At 31.8% G+C, this 23,415-nt stretch overlaps 1 protein-coding gene and 1 long non-coding RNA gene across 2 annotated transcripts in view; one reads left to right on the plus strand and one right to left on the minus strand.

The window, feature by feature from the left end:
- The window catches only part of LOC139483476 (RUN domain-containing protein 1-like), a 393,318-nt gene that overhangs the window by 46,139 nt on the left and 323,764 nt on the right, over nt 1–23,415 (minus strand). The gene's annotated exons all lie outside the window — the stretch shown is intronic.
- On the plus strand, nt 9,272–11,307 carry LOC139482717 (uncharacterized). The gene is made up of 2 exons (XR_011654926.1): nt 9,272–9,437; nt 10,991–11,307. It is a non-coding gene; the product is annotated as an uncharacterized lncRNA (long non-coding RNA).

Raw genomic sequence — 23,415 nt, forward strand, 5'->3', positions numbered from 1 at the left:
GTACTCGAGTACTCGTTGCCATCCATACTTATTGACAATTATGGAGGGAAATACTTACCTTTCCTGAGCACCTGCGATCATATCCGTTTTTTAGTGTTGTCTTGTTGTCCTTTTCTTAAGCACCTGCGATCATTCCCGTTTTCTGTTGTTTTGTTGCCCTTTTCCTGATCATGCACCTGCGATAACTCCCGTTTTTCTGTGTTATTGTTTTGCTCTTTTCTTTACTCATTTTGTTTCGTATTGTAAAGACATGTGTTTGTGTTTTTTTTTCCTTTTCTACCTTTTCTGTTTGTCTTCAAGTTGTAGATTTTGATTGCAATTTATTCATCTTGGCCCTCTTTTATTGAGCCATCTCATTTATCAAAAACATACAACGTATAACTAAAACATCAGTCATGTATTAATTAATTTATTTAATGTGGAACAAAATGCTTTTATTTACAAGACACAAATCGCCAAACATATGAAACAACGACACACACTACATCAAAAGAACAAACTATATTTATAAACAAGTTATAAACAATTCAACATGCTTTTATCTACATGATGGCATTTGTCAAACATATGCAACAAAGACAGACTCTACATCAAAAGAACAAATTATATTTATAAACAAATTATAAACAATTCAACATACAATGACATACATTTATTTACATGATAGAATTTTTCAAACGTGTGTAATAATGACACACTCTCAATCAATAGAACAAAATATATATATACAAACAAGTTATAAAGACTATAAACAATTCAACACGCTTTTATTTACATGATGGAATTTGAGAAGCGTGTGTAATAATGAGACGCTCTACAACAGTAGTTGAAAATAAGTGTACAAATAACTACATCGGAACACAATGTTAATATCTATATGACACAATTTGTCAGATAGATGTGAGGACACAATCTACAACATTACTGCAGTAAACAAATACAATATATACATCATTCCTTGGTTTACTTATTTTTTGTATGACACTGCAAGACATGTTTTTATACTAAGACAACGGAAGTTTCTTGGTAAAACTTTATGAGGTTTTAAGGAGCCTATGTCATTCACCTAAAAGTCTATGAGCATATTCAACAAAGAACACTCACCAACCTGGTAGACGAGAACAGAATTCATTGCAAAAATCTCTATTTCGTTAATCTTGCATTGCTGATCATTTATAAATCTGTTTTCTTTCTCTCTGTGTCTCCTTTTGTTTTTGCTTAAAACACAATGAGGAATTAAAAAATCCTTTTAAAAATGAAAATCCACTAACTATATCGGCATATTTTGGCCTGTAAGTAGATCTTGCCTTGCTGGTCATCTTTTTAGTAGACATAGGAAGATGTGGTACGAGTGTCTTAGTGTCTATTTATCTATTATGATTTTTAGCACATACGGCAAAACGAAAAAAAGGGTAGAAATTGTCATTACAGGGCAATAATGATGGTGGTCAAATGTGGCTCAAATTGGTTCAGTAGTTTCAGAAGTGAAGATTTTTGTAAAAGTTAAAAGTCGACTACGAACTTACAACGAAGACGATGAACGATTTGTGATGGACACCAAATGATGACAATAGCTGACTTAGACCTATTGGAGAGCGAGATAAAAAGGGGGGAAATACAGATATCAAGTAAGCAATTAGTCTCAACAATATATACACCTAAATGTACAGAATATGAGTCATTGCCTAATATATTGTAGTTGGAGATATAATTCATAATATGGTGGTTTGGCCGGATGTAACATCATTAATTTTACAAACAATTATAGATTGTCCATTGTTTTCGGAAATTCCAATTGAGATGGAAACGAGACATATCTCAAAGAGCTTGAAATATCATTTATTATCTGTTGAAAGCTAAAAAAAAAATCGGACTGTATAATTGGGGTAAACATTTTAATTTGGTATTACACTTTAAAAGGTCATATCAAAAGGAAAAATGTGTACTAAGTTTCACGTTGATTGGACTTCAACTTCATCAAAAACTACCCTGATTAAAAACTTAAACCAAAACTATAACCTGAAGCTGTATCAATGAACAAACGAACGAACAGACGTACAAACAAACGAATGGACACACAGACCAGAAAACATAATGCCCATGAATGGGACATAAAAATGAACGAAACACAAATATGTAAAACACATAAACAAACGACAACTACTGACTAAATTACAGACTTGACTTGGGACAGGCACATACATACATACTACGGGGTTAAACATGTTAGCGAGATCCCTTTCCCCTAACATTGGACAGTGGTGTAACAGTACAACATAAGAACGAACTAGAAACACCAGTTGAAAAAGGCTCAATTCATCATACGGATAAAAATACAAATACTGCAAATACAAATGGACATGACCGGATAGTTGTACATCACAACAACAAACAGACACTAAAAAATGATCTAAGAGTACTCGCAGCTAATGACAGCTAAATCAAAGCAGTTATGAAAGAAAATGTATCCTAGAAGGAAAGTTATATGCACAACTTTTTTTTAAAAAGGTCAAAATATAGGCCTGTTCGAAATATTGTCAACGTATATATATGCCTTGAACTTCTAAGAAGTTCTACTTACACTCAAATTCTGTACTACCCCTTCCTGTACTTAAGAATGTTTACACAGATTTCAATTTGACCAATATGCATGTGTATATTTACTGGTAAAATTCTCAAGTTATGTCTCTACGAGGTGAAACATAGAGATCACATTTGGGAACAAGTACATCAAACAAATTAAGTATCAATGGGTACTGTATATCTCTCCAAAAGTGGTGTTGTTTGAATGTCAGTATCAACATTTTGTACGCAAGAGTTGGAATATTAAATACTCTGATTATATAATTCCAAATAAAAAAATGTCTGTACTATTTCTTGTTCTGAAAAGGATTCAGTTTTTTAAGAAATGTTTTTAATTTTCCTTCTTTTTGTGGCACACATTTCTTCACTCCAACCGTTTTAATGATCTCTTCTAAACATTTGGTACCTCTTCCAACATTAAGCAGAGCTTGAACCAGAACACCTATGGTAGGTCTGACCCCCTGAACTCTCCATTGAAATAATATTTGTTTACACTGTGCAACTAAGTTCCGTCCGTTATCATGCTGTATAATATCTATTGATGTTATCGGTAATTCTAATTCTATACCCAGTTGGAAGGATAACACACCTATTACTTGTGCAAGAGCATCTAGAATTTCATCTGTTGGAATCCAATCCATGTATATTTCATCGATATCTGTTTAGAAAAATATAAATCATAAGACAAATCTACTGTGTAGTCAATGTTCTGTAAGTTGCTGTAAAACTCATCACAAATAACAAAATAGACTGTAAAACAGTAACAGTGCTGATATGCTTTCCAAAAAGACATAGCCTTGTTAAATAAGATGCTTCACCAATCACACGAGCGCAGGCTGATAAGACCACAGACTTCGAACCTTTAACAGTGTTAAAGGTCGTACATTGACCTATAATGGTTTACTTTTATAAATTGTTATTTGGATGGAGAGTCTCATTGGCACTCTCACCACATCTTCCTATATCTAGGCAAATTTAGACGCAATATTCAAGCTTGATGCTGTCTGATATTGGATTCCGCAAATTTGGACGCATTATTCAAGCTTGATGCTGTCTGAATTTGGATTGAGATTAAACTTAAGACATGTAATAGGTTTCTAACACAAAATAAATGTAGGCAAAGATAATAAAATTTTAAATGGGGCATTTAATTAACTACATTAAATTATGTATGGGACATAATCGAAGAAGTGAAGTCCAAAATTAAATAAAAGAAATTGAAACTTCAATCCAAGTAAATCAAAGAAGACATTTTATTAGACAGGTACAATTTTCGGAGTTTTAAAAAGTATAAAGTGTTAAAAGGTGAAAAGGAGAATTCGAATTGGGATCTTTTAAAATCATTTAAAATTGTAGAGCTGGCCAGGTGTCTAAGCTGTGAAATGAAGTATCTTAGATGTGAATCTTTATTTTGACCATCAAATTATCTTAAATAATTTGTCATACAGAAAACAGCTAACAATCGTTTAAACCAAAAAAAGATGAAGGGAAATATATAATACATGTCAATGAGAGAGCAATAATCAAAAGATATTTGTTTAATTACTAAACTCCGAGACTGGTTCTTTTTAACGTTTATTTGATAATTAAGCATACAAACACATAAGAAATAAAAAAAAATAGACTTTGTGTTTGATGAGGAAACATTAAATTCATAACAAACAATCCCGACACAGTTTTCTGGATATGCAATTGTAAACTGGACACTTTATAAAATAGTTATCAAAAGTACCAGTATTATAATTTAGTACGACAGACGCGCGTTTCGTCTACACGAGACTCATCAGTGACGCCCATATCAAAATATTTATAAAGCCAAACAAGTAAAAAGTTGTAGAGCATTGATGATCTAAAATTCCCAAAAGTTGTGCCAAATACAGCTAAGGTAATCTATGCCTGGGATATATTAAACAGAGTTAATAGTGATTGTTTAAATTCTTTTTTTGAACCAAAAACACTTTGCCGAGGAAGAATATAGTCTGTGCATTTAGGCTTTAATATGACAGAAATGAAAATTGATATAATTGTAGATGGCTGATTGCGTATAGACAAAAGGATTAGATGTGAAGGCGCATAATTTTTCGTTGTGCAACCTTATCATAAGTAAGGTATAAAAATCTATATTATATCAAAATGTGATATTATAAGAGAGAGAAATAAAAATAAATAGATTTGAAAATAAAGTCAGATGAACTCAGTCAAATATATAGTAAAATCATAAGTATTCTGAATAAAACTTAAAAAAAACCAATTGTTTCTAGTATTTCTGAAATGGCAAATTAAACCCTCGTATCTGTCAACTGCTTTCTTCAAAAGCAATCCCAACGTAAATTAAAAAATGTACAGGGCAAAAAAACATCAAGATATAATCGCTATGTATTTCCTAAACGTCGAGTAATGCAACAAGTCCTTTAAGTTGTGTTTACCTAAATATACATGTTATAACGAAAATCTTTAAGCGAGCTAAAACAGATAAAACTGTTAATACAGAAAGCATTTAAATGTTCAAGGTTTACGAAAAAAGTGGGTTGTGGTAGAATTAAGAAACACGTCCAATCAGTCTCCTGCTTTATGTTTAAGGCCAAAATCAGGATTCATTGGTTGATGTTGGGTACTGTCTGAAAACCTGTTTAACTGTATGGATTACTGAAGCCTTATCCTTATTTCATATTAACTCATAAAATAGACATATGAATAAAAACAACAGACAAAAGACTTGAGTAGTAAAAGACTAGTTAAAAACTTATGCACCTAATCAATAAACCATGCTTCCCAGACAAAAATCTTATCAGTACACAGACACATTCAACAGATTTAGTGTAAAGATGGCTTATATAGTCTCAGATAAACATAACTTTTAAAAATTTTACGTTTTTGAACTTAAATTTTTTAGAACTTTGAATTTCGACTTGAAATAGTTGTGTGTTACCCTATGTTTTGTCGGAGGATTTTAAGACAGCACTGATTGCATGGATATACAACTATCTGTTTTAACAATTTGCTTTACAAGTCTTCCTGTCTCAACATTAAAACCCTTCTCGTGTCTGTGTTAACAATTACAAACACATATATTAGCAATACATACCATATTCTCCTTTTATAATTCTTCTTATCTGTAATATAAATTTAAATTCTATTAAAAAAGAAATCTAATCAAACCTTTTAGTTTTTTTAAAACGTATTGCTGTCTAACAGTTTATGTTATCTCAAAGAAATATTTAAGTTTTAAATGTTATTGTATATAGTTGTTAAATTAAAGGTTTACTGTCGATAAAATGACATTGATGAACACCTATCTAAATGGTAGACGGGACGAAACTAGTCACTCTAATAAAAGTTCTAACTTTCAATCAGTCCTTTTAAAAATAGTTACATACTAGTTGAAAATGTATAATTATAAGAATGACTTTGTCAAACACAAAATAAAGACCCACATTTGGTACACAATAGTTTTTTTAAACTTTATATGTGGGGTCTTTATAACAGATTAAAAACAAAGAGTAAACCCATCTGTACCGAGAAAGCAATTTTAGCGATTTCAACACATACCGTATAGCGGATTATTTTCGCGGGGTGCAAATTTTCGCTTATTTTCGCGGACAGAACTTAATCGCCAAAATAAATTCCGCCAAATTAAAAGTGTACATACAAAGGTATTAATAAAAGTTTTTAATCCGCCAAAATAATAACCGCCAAAATATTTCGAATACCTTGTTCAATGAAAATCGCGAAATTTTACACCCGCGAAAATAACCCGCTATACGGTATTTGCTAGTTTGGTATTAGTGAACTATGGAATAACTTGTTTATTTAAAAGTCTATTATCAACAGTTTTCACTACCTAGCAAACATTCAAGTTGAAAAGGTGCAAGTAGGGAATTGAAAAATACACAATTTGGTCAAAACCCTTATAGATTCAGTGAAGCCGTAAATGTTCTCCTTATGGCATTTATGTACGTTTTGGCAATATAGGTTAATCGATATGTTGTTGATATTCCTATTGGAACAAATTGTGCCCCTTTAAAAGCAAATTGTTCCTATACTGTTAGTTACCACACTTAACAACCAAACTCAGTAAAGACCTGTTTAGATGCAATTTATTTGATCATTTCAACAATACTTTCCATTACCTTGATGATACTTTTCGTAAATAAAGTTTATCTAAATTCATTCCCGACATTTATCCAAAGGAAAGCAATAAATGTTTGTTTTTAAATTGAGATATTTCAGTGCTTCACCGAAACTTTAAACAAACATCTACGACAAAAAAAGCAATGGTTGAGAACATGTTTAACCCCACCACATTGTTTACGTGGCGTATTCAAGTCAAGAACCTGTAGTTCATTGGTTGTCGTTGGTTCAAGTCTGTCATATCTGTTTTTCGTAAATTGTTCTGTAATAAATTAGGCTGTTTTGAAATATATTGTTTCACATTTCTCATGTCAAGGCCTTTTATAAACAATTGTACGGTATGGGAATTTTCATTGTTGAAGGCTACATAGTTGTCCATAATTGCGTACACCCACTTCATTTGAACTTTGTAGGATAGTTGTCTCATTGGGAATGATACCATAGCTCCTAATTCTATATAACACAAAATCTACAAACCATATATCACATGTATTAAATATGAGTTGAACACAACCTGAAAAAAAGTCAGAACAAGAATTTCAGTTGACCGTGAAAACGGGTTCAAAACTCGAAATTGGCATTAAAATTAGAAAGATCATATCATAGGGAACATGTGTAATAAGTTTCAAGTTGATTGGATTAAAACTTCATCAAAACACTTCCTCGATCAAAAACTGTAACTTGAAGCGAGACAGATGAACGAACGAACGGGCGAACAAACGAACGAACGGACACATAGTCCAGAAAACATATTGCCTAAAATGGGGCATACAAACGTTTAATTGAGTTCAATTTTACATTACCTGTATCATGGACTTATATAGCAAGAGGCTGAACTACTTTTATTTTGATATTTGTTGTTTAGGAAATAAATAACTGAACTTCAACTACATAGCTTTTAAAGGACAATTAAGTTAAAGCAAGGTGTTTTTTCGTGATCGCTCATTATACATAAATGTTAGGACTCCTTGGTGTTTTTTCCATACGATACAAGGTAAAAAAAGTTTGCCCATAACAACTATTTATCTTTTAACATAAGACTCAAAGACTCATAAAAGGTCATTTGACAAAATTTAAGAAAATTCTTGATTTTATTTCTTTTGATTGGAGACCAAAATAATATCAATGCAAATATAAAGTAAAAGTCCGAGTCAGCCTTTTTTCCAACATATTTTATAAATCAAATATCTAGCAACGGAGCTCCATGACCTAACAATATGTTTAGCTTTTTTTTATCCTTATCTTAAATTCTTCCAGCTTAAAGTATCAATTTTTAATTTTCTTGATTTATTTAATTTTACCTTAGATCAACAAAGTACACCCTTAGGCAGAAAAAACTTATCATTGCCAATTGCTAAATAATTCAAAGTCTCTGGACCGTGACCTAGTGTGCAGAGCCTTAACATAGGCATGCACTGATATGAACTGATGTGTCTATTTTACTTCTTTTTTTCGCCATTATTCCAAACTCTGTAAACTTAATCAAAACCCCAATTCATAATAGTGTTTAATACATGTGATACTTTAGAACACAATTGATCAGTAGTTAATTATAATCAGTACATGTGGCCATAAACTCTAAGGTCACATCAACAAATGTTCAATTACCTGACACAGTTTATGGGTAGGTAAATCCATATCTGTTAAAGCTTTTGCTATGTTGCGGAATTTTCCTGAACATTTTTCTCGCCAGTTGACCAGTATTCTATACTTCACAACTTCAATCCGATCAAAATTACATCTAAGGTCTTCCCATTCTTGGAGAGACATACCAAGATGTATGGCTAACTCTCGAATAGTAGTTTCATCACATCGTGATGCAAATCTCTGAAGTTCAATATCACTCGGCATCTGATTCAATGCACCTTCCTGTAAACCTACAATAACACAAGAAGATAACTTTGCTGAAAGATTTGATTACTTTTGAAATCAAATATTTAAAAAAAGACATAACATGATCATCCTAATTCTAAAAAAACCTTTTACCTAAATGGGACATGATTAATTCGTTAGATACTTTTATAAATTGTGACTGGCGAGTTGTCTCATTGGCACTCATACCACATCTCTCTATATCTTTTTAATATTGGTATTGTTGTTTTAAATACAAATAACTAAATACAATGTGTACAACGTACCCTAAAAGTCATATACAGCAACAAATTTCCAAGTTTCAAAGATCTTTTTTATTCATGTTTTTGGTTGGATCATTGTAATAAAGAGTAAATTAATAACATATTATTTATATTTACCTGGACAGTTCACTTCACATTGTTCTTTTGCCTAAAACGAAATAAAAATGGAGATGTCTAAATTCACAAATCAGCCCAATTGATCAAAATGGATTAAATAATTGAGTTTATCATACATGTTATATCTAAAGCTAATGTTAAAAAAGTATGACCATGATCAAGGGCCGTTCATACTGTTTACAATGTATAGACTACCTCTCCTCTTCCTGTCAATACAAAGGTTATTAGAGTTTTTAGTTGGAGAAGTCAGAACACAGAGAGCTGGAACAGGCAGTTCCCGTTGTCTGTACTTAGTTAGAACAGAGACATATATACACAGAGATTGGCAACTGTAACAGTGGTCAACGAAATCTAATCCACGTAACGCATCTCACGAGACTTTAACGAGATCGCCATATTGATTCTATCACGACAAGTACACCACCACGCTTCGATTTTTATTTCACATCAAGCATTTCAAAACAGCATAATGTAAGTATATATTTCAATTTCTACTATGAATTACCCTGTTTTATTCAGTTTGCAGTAGTTATTATTTAAAATATTGAGACGATTAACGTTTTATTGCAGTATTTAATAATGGTAAAAACTGGGCCGAGATGCACGTTATGGAAATTTTTAACACGGTCGTAATTTTTATCAAAACATTTTCATTTGAAAAGGAATAAAACAAATTGCGTGATGAATTACTTTCCCCAGACATATTGAATTTGCATGTAGAGGTTGTTTTTATCATATTTTCACCCACTTTGATGCAATTTACAATTAAAAATCAGTATTATAGATGACGGCCATGTTTATTTTCTTTAATATCAAGACAGACCCCTGTTCATGACTACAGTTTAAAGCTTTTCCATCTTCAGAGAATAATTGTTCCCAGCACATTATTTTTTTTCCTATGACATACTGAATTTGCATATGGAGGTTGTTTTTATCATATTTTCACCCACTTTGATGTAATTTACAATTATAAATCAGTATTATAGCTGACTGCCATGTTAACTTTCTTTAATATCAAGACAGACCCCTGTCCATGGCTACAGTTTAAAACTTTTCCATCTTCAGAGAATAATTGTTCCTAGCTCATTATTTTTTGTCCTATGACATACTGAATTTGCATATGGAGGTTGTTTTTATCATATTTTCACCCACTTTGATGTATTAATTTACAATTAAAAATCAGTATTATAGCTGACTGCCATGTTAACTTTCTTTAATATCAAGACAGACCCCTGTCCATGGCTACAGTTTAAAACTTTTCCATCTTCAGAGAATAATTGTTCCTAGCTCATTATTTTTTGTCCTATGACATACTGAATTTGCATATGGAGGTTGTTTTTATCATATTTTCACCCACTTTGATGTAATTTACAATTAAAAATCAGTATTATAGCTGACGGCCATGTTAATTTTCTTTAATATCAAGACATACCCCTGTCCATGGCTACAGTTTAAAACTTTTCCATCTTCAGAGAATAATTGTTCTTAGCTCATTATTTTTTGTCCTATGACATACTGAATTTGCATAAAGAGGTTGTTTTTATCATATTTTCACCCACTTTGATGCAATTTACAATTAAAAATCAGTATTATAGCTGACGGCCATGGTGTTTTGTTTCAATATCAAGACAGACCCCTGTCCCTATACACTTGATACTGTAAATTCAGAAATTATTGCATGCATTTATTATTGATTTTCTCATTTTAAACTGAAATGCGATTTTAATTTTTACAACTTCTGTTAAGAATCCTGTTAAATTCATTCAAAATTTTTCAAAAAGTGAGTTTTAAACTCTTTCGCATTTTTCGCAATAATAAAAACCTTGCATTAATTTCTGAATTTACAGTAGACTTTTCCATCTTCAGAGAATTATTGTACCCAGCACATGCATTACTTTCCTATCATGACAAACTGGGTTTGTGTATAGAGGTGTTTTTTTTTCATTATTTCCACCACTTTGATGACATTTACAATTTTATATATTTTTACATTCAGTATCTGACAGCTTTCTCTTTTTTAACAGGGTCCTGCTTGCTATAAAAGGACAAAGATGTTGATCAAATTTACCTGTCAGTGCAGCATACAAGAGATATAATATCATACATGGGCTGAATGTAGGACTCCCAAGTCTTTCTGATTGAAAATAAGACTTCCTGGCAAACAGGAACAACTAGTGATGACTTTTTCCAAAAGTGACGGCACAGTCATGTTGTGGACTGATTACTACTATCAATGTGATACTTAAAACTAACAATGGTTATGTAAGAGAGAAAAGTACATGTGCTTATCCTGACTGTAAAATGGATAAAAAAGCAAATAAATATCTTGTGTTCAACTTCATTAGTCTTATTTATGTTAACAAAATTTACATAGTTTTTACAAGAAACAATACATGTGGATGTATAACAATATGATGTAGTATGATTGCTAATGAGACAAGGATTTACATGTATGACTATCATTAGAAGGCCACTCTATTCACAAATTCCTTCCTCTTCATGGAAAGTAACATATGTAATTGTTTACATAAAATGACAAAATGTGTAGGAAAAGAAGCAAGAAATGTTCACTCTACTTCTGTACACTAGTCGCTTACATTGGTCACCATCTATGTTTGTTTCAGTCCTTTAAAAAAATGTCAATGGTGCTTATTTATATTTATCTGTTGTGCTGTGTTGTTTCAGTTTTACATGTCCTCATTCTGTGATCACTATTTCACCTCTCCTGTTTTGAAAAAATGTTTATGCTAATATTTTCTGCAATAAGTTGAAAGGCACAGATGCTATGACTAAACAGAAATGTCAGGTATAGATGGTGAAACATAGAATGAGACAACAACCCAACGACAACAATATTCTTTGCACATTTATGAATGTTTAAAAATTCTTGTGAAGGTCAAAAGCACATAACGTGTACTTATATTATATCCATGACCTGGTACATGTATGTACCTATTGATGCATTCCGTCCTAACTGACACAAGTTGTGGGAAGAGACCAAGCAGTTGATATGCTTATAAAAATCTGATATTAAAATGAATTCCTGTATAACAAATTCCGGGAATGAGACTTTTATTTAAAACAGATGAGATATTTGTGGTTAAGGTTTAAACAGAAGCAGCAGATGTCAAGGGGCAAATCAAAAAGTACAAGGTCCTGTAACACAGAGGAAAAAAATATCAAATGAAATGAAAATAACTGCACAGAAAATTACCTTGAACAACATAAACCCACAAAAGATCAGATAAAACTTGTGCACAATTTTAAATCTTTCTAATTTCAAACTCAAGATTCACTGTGTATATATGTCTCTGGAAAGAGTAAAGATAAGAATGTTGAAATACTCCAGTGGTTTATGAAACAAAACATTGAAATTCTACAGTTGAGCAGGAACATATATATTAACGTAAGATATATATACTGTTCCCAGAGTTGAGCAGAGCATTTTACTGTACTTATGAAACATATTGTTTTTAATCAAAGTCTGTGATATTAACTTGAAGTCTTTAAAAAAATACAAATAATGACGGATTCATATTCAATATTTCATGGCAGCAAAAAATAGTGATTTCGACAACACTATAATGTACGTTCATTGAGGAAATTTACGCAAATGTTCCATAAATAATTTTATTTTAGGTCAATCTACAATTAAACATTATAATTAAATTAAAACAGATATAAATAATTCAGTTTCTCACGAGACAAAATTCGGCCACAAAATTCTACTGGCTACATATTTTTATATATATGACCAGAGACATATAATGTCTCTGATATGACAAAGTTGCCTCATTTCTTTTTTTGACATGTTAAAAGACTCTTTTTGTTTTCCTGATTGAATATACACTATAGTATTGCCGAGTGCTTCTGTTAAAATAAAGTTCTGGTCATGGTTAAAATAGTATGTCAGAATTTGTTAATCTTTAAAAAACAATTGCCAAGTAATAATCCATTTAGAATTCACCTCCGGTAATATTCAGGTGATCGGAGGGCAATAAATTGCGTAATCGCACACCTGTGAATCAACAATCACAACTCCATTAAGGACCTAATTACCGGAAAATCGGACACACACAATTTCACTGTGTAATTAAACAAACTATTGCAAAGATATATGCCGTACCGAAAATTTTCTTGTAATAACAATTGAGCATTACCAGATTTGAAATTTTAATTATGAAATGCATATCATATAACAATATTTTTCTCAATAAATGCTGAAAGATAAATATAACATTCAAGTATTTTTTATTAGAAAAGAAATTATAATATGATCTGATATAATTTTCCCATTGCTTTTCTTGATTATCTATCGAGGTTATTCATCCCCGACTTGATTGCATGTTCTAAATTTTATCGACGAGAATCTCATTCTGGGCCGCGATCTTTAACGGGATTTCACGGAGTTGCCAATCTCTGTGTATATATGTCTCTGGTTAGAATTACACCTGACATGATATTATATTGTTTCAATTGAGAAGATTAACTTGATAATCTAAAATCTGTTTTTAAAAGGCTGTCGACAATAATTATAATTGATATTTGAACGCTTTAAATTCAATGATACAGAAAAAGGAATTATAAGCTTTTACTTTTAATGCATTACGCATGTGGGCAAGTGACTTTTATGTTTACACGAGTACACCATTATACACTTAATACTAATTAAGTCCCTAATCAAAAGGCAAAACCAAAAGCTCAAACACATCAAACGAATATAAATAACACCTGTCATATTTTGGACTTGGTACAGGCATTTTCTTGTGTAGAAAATGGTGGATTAAACCTGGTTTTATAGCTAGCTAAACCTGGCAATTGCATGACAGTCGCATAAAATTCCATCATTTTGACAACGTTGTGTGAACAAAACAAACAGACATAATAGGTAAACATGTCAAAAATAGGAGTGAAGCAGTCAACATTTTGTAATCTGTATCACTATAAAAACAAACAAATATGTCGACAAAGAAACACAAAAAGACTTAAAGATAGACAAAGCAAATATTAAGTAAAAATGAAAGACAAAAATACAAAAGTTTACCATAACACAATAACACTTTGACGGGATGTATCTGTACCGAGCCACGTTGCATAGATATTACTAAAAATAGATTAAACAGTAAAAGTAATATTCAAAACTTGAAGACAAATACAAGAATACTATAAAACGTTATTAAGATGATTTACTTTGACCTATGTTCACCCTTTTGTGTAGGAACCTTACTGTCAGAAGAAATGCCGTATATTATATTGTATTTCAATCATTGTTATTAATCATGTTGATATCAACTTATCACTTGTGGTGTATGCATGATCAATGTTTCTGGAACTTTATGTTATTAAGATCATTTGAAGCGTTTTTCGCAGACATATTTATATCAGTGAAAATACACCTACTTCATGTAATTGCAGTAATTCCGAATATATTTATGGACCCATTTCCCATGTTATAACAGGAGATCTTAACATCGTTCAAGACCGAGAGTTAAAATCATTCCTCAGTAAAGGACCAAAAATATCGTCCCCCGTCAATTATTAATTGGAATGAGTGTCGTTATATCATCCACGACTCACTCCATACTTACTGTGTGAAATGGATTAAACGGGAAAAAGCTAACAAAAAATCTTTGGACTCTTTTTTTAATTCAGTAATGAAGATAGTTGATATACGTATTCAAAATTTTAAAGAACATTTTACTATTAACAATAACCACAATAAACCTATTTCTCGTATCAAACATAAACTAAAAGAACTAGCCAAGGAATTTGTTTGTGTCCCGGCCGATAAAGCTGCTAATAATATTATTATTGTTTGACGTAAAGTTTACATTGAGGTTCTGAAAAAGGAAATCACCAATTCACCAACATTCCAACTGACTCCATTTTCAGAAAACGAAAGTTTTGATTTTTCTACCCTGTATACCACATTGCCTCACATTCTCATTTTGAAACTATTCACACACCTAATTAAATGGGCATTCAAAAAATCAGAATGTGAATATATATGTTCAAACTCTTTTAGGTAATTTTTTAGTAGCAATAAACAATAAAAATATGTTAATTGGACATGCTTTGATACTATATATGCCAAATTAAAATATGATTTATATTAATACGCAACATTATAATGAACAAGCTTAGTTTTCATAAAACTTGATGTTCGTAAGTCGCAAAAATTGCATTGCTGGGTAAACTCAATTTTAAACAATAAAATCCACAAATCGCCTAATTGCACTGTTAACTTTAGCCTGTTGTTAGCTTGGTTACCCCAATTTAAGGTTATTCTTTAAAGATATTTAATGACAACTATCGCCTTTAATATAAAAGAGAGGATGTGGTATGATTGCCAATGAGACAACTCTTCACAAGAGACCTAATGACACAGACATTAACACCTATAGGTCACCGTACAGCCTTCAATAATGAGCAAAGCATATACCGCAAAGTCAGATATGAAAGTCCCTTAAATGACAAATTTAAAACAATTCAAACAAGAAGACTAAGGGCCTAAATTATGTACAAAACAAATAACTAAAAACAAATATGTAACACAGCAACAAACGTCAACCACTGAATTACAGGCTCTTGACTTGGGACAGGCACATACATACAGAATGTGGCGTTAATGAACATGTTAGCGGGATCCAAACCCTCCCCTTAACCTGGGACAGTGGTGTAAACAGTACAACATAAGAACGAACATCTAGAAATAAATTATCAACAGTACACTCAGTCTTTACCTTTGATCATCTATTTTTCCGTAGTTCATGTAAGTATATGTTTCTTTTATTCAATCTTTATGATCGCCAGACACATTTTTAAACTATAGATCCCAGTGATGATTGTGGCCAAGTTTGGTTTTATTTGTCTTAGTAATTTCAGAGGAGAAGATTTGTTTAAAAGATTACAAAAACATTATGAAAAATTGTAAAGAAGATTGACTATAATTGGCAATAACTTCTATTGGTCATGTTCAACTTATTTGTAGGTCTTACTTTGCTGAACATTATTGCTGTTTACAGCTTATCTTTATCTATAATAATATTCAAGATAAAAACCAAAAACTTCAAAATGTCCTTAAAATTACAAATTCAGGGGCAGCAACCAAACAACGCCGCCCGTCTGAACGGGTTGTCTGATTCGTCTGAAAATTTCAGGAAAGATATATCTCAACTTGATGAACATTTTTATTCATTGTCAGATTTGCTCTCAATGCTAAAGTTTCAGAGATATAAGTCAAAAATGCATTTTACCCCTATATTCTATTTTTAGCCATATGGGCCATGGTGGTTGGCAGTCTGGGTCGTCCGACACATTTTTCAAACTACATACTCTAATGACGATTGTGGCCAAGTAGTTTCAGAGGAGAAGATTTTTGTAATAGATTACAAAAATTGTAAAAAAAAATGTTAAAAATAGACTTGAAAGGACAATGACTCCTTAAGGGGTCAATTGACAATTTGAGTCATGTTAACTTATTTGTAGTTTTAACTTTGCTGAAAATTATTGCAGTTTATCTCTATCTACAATATTATTCAAGCTAAAAATAAACAAGCATTCTGAAAGTATTGCATGGCAATGCATAGTCCCCTACCAGTTTAAAATCAATTGTACTGGAACAAAATGATAACTTGATCTATAACTTGTCATGGTGTAAACTATATAACAAATATCAAGTCAGTATCTTCAAGCTGGACGAAAAAAGTGCGGAAAACTGATAATTTAAGTGCATTCTCTAAATTCAAGGACCATATCTCTGCAGAATATCATCAAACCGAAACAAAATTCGAACTTGATCTGTAACTTGTCAAGATTAAACAATGTACCAATTATTAAATCAATATCTTCAAGAATGACGAAAAAAAGTGCAGAAAACTGATTATTTGAGTGAATTTTCTAAGTTCAAGGACTATAACTCTGCACAAAATTATCAAACTGGAACAAAATTTGAACTTGATCTGTAACTAGTTATGATTAAACAATATACCAAATATCAAATCAATATCTTCAAGCATGAAGAACTAGAGGCTCTAAAGAGCCCATGTCACACACCTTGGTCTATGTGAATATTAAACAAAGGAAGCAGATGGATTCATGACAAAACTGTGTTTTGGTGATGGTGATGTGTTTGTACATCTTACTTTACTGAACATTCTTGCTGCTTACAATTATCTCTATCTCTAATGAACTAGGCCCAGTAGTTTCTGTGGAAAATGTTAGTAAAAATTTACAAATTTTATGAAAATTGTTAAAAATTGACTATAAAGAACAATAACTCCTTAGGGGGTCAATTGACCATTTTGGTCATGTTGACTTATAATTGTAAATCTTACTTTGCTGACCATTATTGCTGTTTAGAGTTTATCTCTATCTATAATAATATTCAAGATAATAACCAAAAACAGCAAAATTTCCTTAAAATTACCAATTCAGGGGCAGCAACTTAACAACGGAAAATTTCAGGGCAGATAGATCTTTATCTGATAAACATTTTTACCCCATGTCAGATTTGCTCTAAATGCTTTGGTTTTTCAGTTATAAGCCAAAAACTGCATTTTACCCCTATGTTCTATTTTAAGCAATGGCGGCCATCTTGGATGGTTGGCCGGGTCAACGGACACATTTTGTAAACTACATACCCCAAAGATGATTGTGGCCAAGTTTGGATTAATTTAGCTAAGGAGTTTCAGAGGAGAAGATTTTTGTAAAAGATCGCTAAGATTTACGAAAAATGGTTAAAAATTGACTATAAAGAACAATAACTCCTTAAGGGGTCAACTGACCATTTCGGACAAGTTGACTTATTTGTAAATCTTACTTTGCTGAATATTATTGCTGTTTACAGTTTATCTCTATCTATAATAATATTCAAGATAATAACCAAAAACAGCAAAATTTCCTTAAAATTACCAATTCAGGGACAGCAACCCAACAACGGGTTGTCCGATTCATCTGAAAATTTCAGGGCAGATAGATCTTGACCTGATTAACAATTTTACTCCGTCAGATTTGAGTTATAAGCCAAACAGTAGTTTCAGAGAAGATTAGTTGTTGTACTGACAGAAGGACAGACAGACGGACAGAGTGCAAACCTAAGGTCCTTTTTGACTTCGTCGGTAGGGGACTAAAAACTGCTAAATTGCCTTGAAATTACAAATTCAGGGGCAGTTACCCAACAACAGATTGTCTGATTCGTCTGAAAATTCTGGGCAGATAGATTTCAACCTGATGAACATTTGTACGCCCGACAGATTTACTTTAAATGCTTTAGTTTCAGATATATAAGCCAATTTACCATATGTTCTATTTTAAGCCATGCTCAAGTGATGCTTGTCAGCACTTGTTGAGTTGATTCAAGATTCTGTTATATAATAATAAAATCAACTTAATAGTTCTAATTTACCTGATCTTGATTCCAAATATTCCACTTGTCTATAGTATGTACAATCTTATGTTTATGACAGATCCATTCATCAGTTGTGAATGCTGCCTCTTCTGGGATATGACATTCTAACCTGGAGCATGCATATTCAATATGGAAAGGTAGCTTTTGGCTGCTAGATATGGCATGGACTGTGGACTGATAGAACTCTGATATTCTCTCCAATGTTGTAAACATGCTTTCCTTGATGCCCGTGGCAATATCTGGAACAATCAGCCCGTTGGAGGTCTTATGGACTATGTACAGCAGAATTTTGTTACCTTCAACACATACAACAATATCATGTACCTTATCGAAGGATAATCCAATGAATCCTGAAAACAGAAGTTTTCTCCCTTCATATGCTTTCACGGTCCACATACTGAGACATGCGCTAATGAGACGATTTGGTAAGGCTGGTGGTATAATTGTCCCTTTGAAAACAAAAGCTAGGCTAATAGCTTTTTCTGGTGTGCATTCATTTGCCATGAAACTTGTGTCGTTTCTTTGTGTTAGCATACAGGGAACAAAGAAGTTTTCCACTGGTAACCGACTTCCTGTATTAGTATCATATCTACGCTGCTCTGATATAATATCAAGGTGGATGAGCATATCAAATATGAACTCTTTGTAGGGGGATATTTTCTTGAAGTGCTTTTGTTCCCAAATAAGATACAGATCGTTTCTTTGTATGATTCCACTTCCTGACATTCTTTCAAAAATTTTCCTTATGTCTCCTTTCTTTGGCCAAAAGCCTTTATCTGTAAAATAAAATAGAATAAAATATCAACAGTGAAGAAATAAACATAGCATCAGTTATATGTTAGATTGTTTAGCCTATGCTATGTGTTTGATATTAAGTCTTCTATTTTTCTCTACCTTTCTCTTATAGTTCAGAAAACATAAAAATCTTTCCATGTTTATTTATAACTTACAATTTGAATACAAATATTAAAAAACTTGAGTTTGAACTTTTTTGCATTTTACTTAAATAACTTACATTGGATCAAAATAATAAAACAATAAAAATATGACTAACGTTTCACTTCTACAGAATTCTGAAAACAACACTAAATAATAAGTGAAATGCATTTTGTTGTAATTATGAAAGTCTTTTATATAAATAGAAGATGAGATGCATTTTCTTTTAACATGTAAAACTTTGAATAATGTTAGAAATCCCTTACTAAGCAAAATATATAGTAAAAATAAAAGTATTTCAAAACTTGATAACAAATCTCTTCTTATTTGGCTATTGGGAAATGAAGATAAAAAATATTTTGATAATAAGGTTTTAAATATAAACAGGAATACAATATTAAATCAGATTTCTCTATATAAGGCCAATTAAAATTAATTGATAGATTTTCATCCCCGCCCACTCCTCTGAAATTGTCCCGCCCCAATTTTTTTTTTCGAAAATTTTACGATTTCAGAATTTTGTTCATTTCCATTTTTGGTAACCGTCAATAATTTCGTTTCATTCGAACTTTCTGTTGTAAATTTGTGTTTTCACATTTCTTGTTTCGAGTACTTTAAAACGATTATGTTGACAAATTATGCTGATCAATGATGACAATATCACCTACGGAAAATAGAGATAAATACCAGAGGGGCATGAAATATTCAGGTTACGAGTGATAGGCTGTGTCCAAGAACGCAAATTGCGGTATGTCACAAATTGGAAATTTCTGTCATAAGAAAACCGTGGAATATGTTTGATAAAACATTGACTTTGTGTCAGCAAATTTTTGCTCTGAAAGATTTCAAAAGCGCAAGAATCGTGGAACACATTGGTAGAAATAACTGGATTAAAGAAACTGACAAAAGCACAAACTTGATAGAAATATGACCGTATATTGAGTTCAAAAATTCGGCAAACATACAAATTGTGTTACAGAAAGCCCTTATAGATTTACTCATGGCTATTGTTTTTGTTTAAAAATACCAAATACCCTTAAAGTAGCCATTAAACAACTTCATGTTTTACATTGTAATTATATTTGCTTCAGTCTTGCATAACTTGAGAATCTTAAAAGCACAACCCTACTATTACCAACACTGTTTGAGTTCTCATTCATAATACTTGTGTTGCATACCATTGCATTTGCATAATTTTATAGGGACTACAAACCATCCCTTGTAAAGTAGTCCAACTCAATAGAGAATTTCTTCATGATTTTACTGTTTACTGGAAATATGTTTCTAAAGTAGCAATTGCATGTAGAAAAGTCGTTGCCAATCAGAGATATTTATTTAAGAATTTGAAAAACTATGTAAAATTCTTTATACATGTTTACACATGTATATGGTATAAGCTAATTATAACACTTGCATATATATGAAGTTCACATCACAAGAAGTTTTCATATTAAATAAAATTTTAAAAAATTAAATCCTCCCACACGCCCCATTTTTTAAAAACTTTGGATGAAAATCTACTAATTAATTTTATTTGGCCTAAAGATATAGAATGATATATATTATCATATATGCATTTACATAGTTATTTCTTTTACATTTAACAAATTATTAGTATACTATGAGGTCACATGTGCTGTCCAAAAAAGGGACCAGAGTAACAGACAATGGGTCATATTATATTATATATTTTTATTATTACAAATTGCTTACTTCATTTGGTTTGATATTTTATATTAATCAATTAAATCAAAATTAATCTTATTATGTACTAAAATTGAGAATGGAAATGGGGAGTAACATATTATAAGTTATATGGTTCACTACTGACCCCCTACATATCCATAGAGGGTTTGTAAAATCCATAGGGGTTGAGGCCGAATGCAGAATCCCCTATGGATTTTTCTCAGTCAGTAAGGGGTCACTTGTTAGTTGTATTACAAACTTATCACACACGAGACTTTTCCTGTTTTGTATTAAAATAAATGAAATACAATGAAATACAACAACATCAATAATGACGTCACCATTAACATTAGATGTGACGTCATAAACCCCCTATGAAATTTACTAACGGTAACCCCCTACGGATCCATGAGGGGTAATCATGTGATGGCGTTAAACTAATCACAATGTCATAATTTACCCGCGGTGTGATAATTATATATATGCTATTAACACTCCGTCTATTATGATGGATGAAAAATGTAGCTAACAGTTTCCAAAAATTAAAGAAATATTGTTATTTATAACTGTTGACACAGATATATTTTTCACTTATATGTCATTTTGATAGTAAAATGCAAATGTTGAAATAACAATGGCAATACTTTATCTTGGTAACTAAACGAAACATTTAGAGTAAATAAACCATGTCTTGATATGTAGGGCCACATATTATCTAAGAAAATGAGATAAACTGCATGCTAACTGTATACCACTTGCATTGATTTATGAAAATTTGTTTTCTTTTGTAAGAAGACTTCCAGTTGCGTATTAATGAAGTGGTGTGGTAAGCCCAGAGCGTAAATTTTGACAATTTTTGAAGTGTTTAAAATCAGTTGTGCGTCTACACGGTGTCAAACATTCCATACTATCAATTTCCATTCATATGTTGTGCTGACATAACAGATTTACATTGGAATTTGATTTCATTTAGCGAGTGTAAACAAATCTGTCATTTTGTTTTTTTTGTCAAAAATGCCGGGATCGGCAACAAAAGGTTTGTTAACTTCTAGTTAATCAGATCGAAAGGTTAAAAAAGGAATAGACATGACAGACGGCTGTTCTTGTAATTCATTTCAGAAGGTAATTAAAGGGGAAGATGTGCAATGTGAATAATGTACTTTTTATGATAGCAATTAATGTTTGAATTCTCAGATGATGATTATGAGCACTTTTAATCACCAGCCCTGCATTGGTTTTGTGCGCGATAAAATAGAAAAAAAATTCCTAGAGGCTACAAAGGGTATGGTGTCAAAGCTTGAGGAACAAATTAAAAATAAAGTTGATTAACCCAGTGTCAAGGATATGATACAGGAATTTGCTAGTAAAAATGACACAAATGAGGCTGCAGATAAAGTGGTTGAGTCTGTAAATCAGAAAGATTTAGATTGAAGAGATAGTGCATTGTGGGAACAAAATATAATCATATTTGGTGCAGCAGAATGAGAACCAGATGAAGGTAAAGATAGACAGGTTGAAGAAACAAACTTTATGAATAATCGTTTTGATTTTCTTGAATCTGATAATAATAGCATTAAAAAGGGGACACTGTAGAAAAGTAGAAGCAAATAGTGATTCAATTGACAAACAAAATGGGGGAACATCTGAATGAAAATCCAGACGGATAAGGGTCACCTTAAAAGATGCAGAACAAGAAATGTTGAACAAACTTTCAAAATTAAAATCACTTGAGGAATTATACCATTTAAAAATTTATAAATTGAGTAAAACACAGGACATGTCAGAGTCAGATGGGGAGCTCATAAATTGAGTATAACAAAAGGCATGTCAAAGTCAGATGGGGAAGCTCATAAATTTAGTATAACAAAAGACATGTCAAAGTCAGATGGGGAAGATCATAAATTGAGTATAACAAAAGGCATGTCAAAGTCAGATGGGGAAGCTAATAAATTGAGTATAACAAAAGGCATGTCAAAGTCAGATGGGGAAGCTAATAAATTGAGTATAACAAAAGACATGTCAAAGTCAGATGGGGAAGCTCATAAATTGAGCATAACAAAAGGCATGTCAAAGTCAGATGGGGAAGCTCATAAATTGAGTATAACAAAAGGCATGTCAAAGTCAGAAGGGGAAGCTAATACATTGAGTATAACACAAGGCATGTCAAAGTCAGAAATGGAAGCTAATAAATTGAGTATAACACAGGACATGTCAAAGTCAGAAAAGGAAGTTCGTAAGGCCCACCTTTGGGAAATTCAAGTACGTTGTAAAAGTGCAGCGAATTTATACTTAAACAGAAATGTACATGTACATAAACGTGTAAATGCGTTACACGTTCAAAGTTCTTGTTTAGTTAAGTTAGTTAATCATTTTAATCACCAGGGTTTATGTTGTATATACAAAAATGCAGAGAGCTTT

The sequence above is a fragment of the Mytilus edulis genome, chromosome 7 (assembly GCF_963676685.1).
Source record: "Mytilus edulis chromosome 7, xbMytEdul2.2, whole genome shotgun sequence".
NCBI classification, from domain to species: domain Eukaryota; kingdom Metazoa; phylum Mollusca; class Bivalvia; order Mytilida; family Mytilidae; genus Mytilus; species Mytilus edulis.